Source organism: Salvelinus sp. IW2-2015, unplaced genomic scaffold (assembly GCF_002910315.2).
Source record: "Salvelinus sp. IW2-2015 unplaced genomic scaffold, ASM291031v2 Un_scaffold2181, whole genome shotgun sequence".
Lineage (NCBI taxonomy): Eukaryota > Metazoa > Chordata > Actinopteri > Salmoniformes > Salmonidae > Salvelinus > Salvelinus sp. IW2-2015.
Window position 1 is genome coordinate 219,674 of NW_019943511.1, and position 1,028 is coordinate 220,701.

Consider the following 1,028-nt stretch of genomic DNA (forward strand, 5'->3'; position numbering starts at 1 on the left):
TGCATGACAAACTCCTTCCCACAGAAGGGACACTTGTAGTCTTTCCTGGAGGAGTGGGTTCTCAGGTGGAGCTGGAGATTGGAGGAGTGGGTGAAGCTCTTGTGACACTGGGCACAGTGGAAGGGCCGCTCGCCTGAGTGGGTGCGTTCGTGCTGTTGGAGAGAGAGGAGGGTAGGGAGGATGAGAGAAAGATAAAGGGAGAGGAGAAAGTGTTTGTGACAGAGCGATACAGTGCATTCGGAAGGTATTCAGACCCCTTGACTTTTTCCATATTTTGTTCTAAAATGGATTCAATAGTTTTTTTTCCTTATCAATCTCCACACAATACCCCACAATGACAAAGCAAAGACAGGTTTTTAGAAATGTGTACAAATTTATAATTGAAATATCACCTTTACATAAGTATTCAGACCCTTACTCAGTACTTTGTAGAAGCACCTTTGGCAGCGATTACAGCCTCGAGTCTTCTTGGATATAACGCTACAAGCTTGACATACCTGTATTTGGGGAGTTTCTCCCATTCTTCTCTGCAGATCCTCTCAAACTCTGTCCGGTTGGATGGGGAGTGTTGCTGCACAACTATTTCAGGTCTCTCCATAGATGTTAGATCGGGTTCAAGTCCGGGCTCCTGCTGGGCCACTCAAGGACATTCAGAGACTTGTCCCGAAGCCACTCCTGCCTTGTCTTGGCTGTGTGCTTAGGGTCGTTGTCCTGTTGGAAGGTATACCTGCACCCCAGTCTGAGGTCCTGAGCGCTTTGGAGCAGGTTTTCATCAAGGATCTCTCTGTACTTTGCTCCGTTCATCTTTCCCTCGATCCTTAATAGTCTCCCAGTCCCTGCTGCTGAAAAACATCCCCACAGCATGATGCTGCCACCACCATGCTTCATCATAGGGATGGTGCCTGGTTTCCTCCAGACGTGACGCTTGGCATCCAATCTTGGTTTCATCAGACCAGAGAATCTTGTTTCTCATGGTCTGAGAGTATTTAGGTGCCTTTTGGCAAACTCGAAGCGGGCTGTCATGTTCC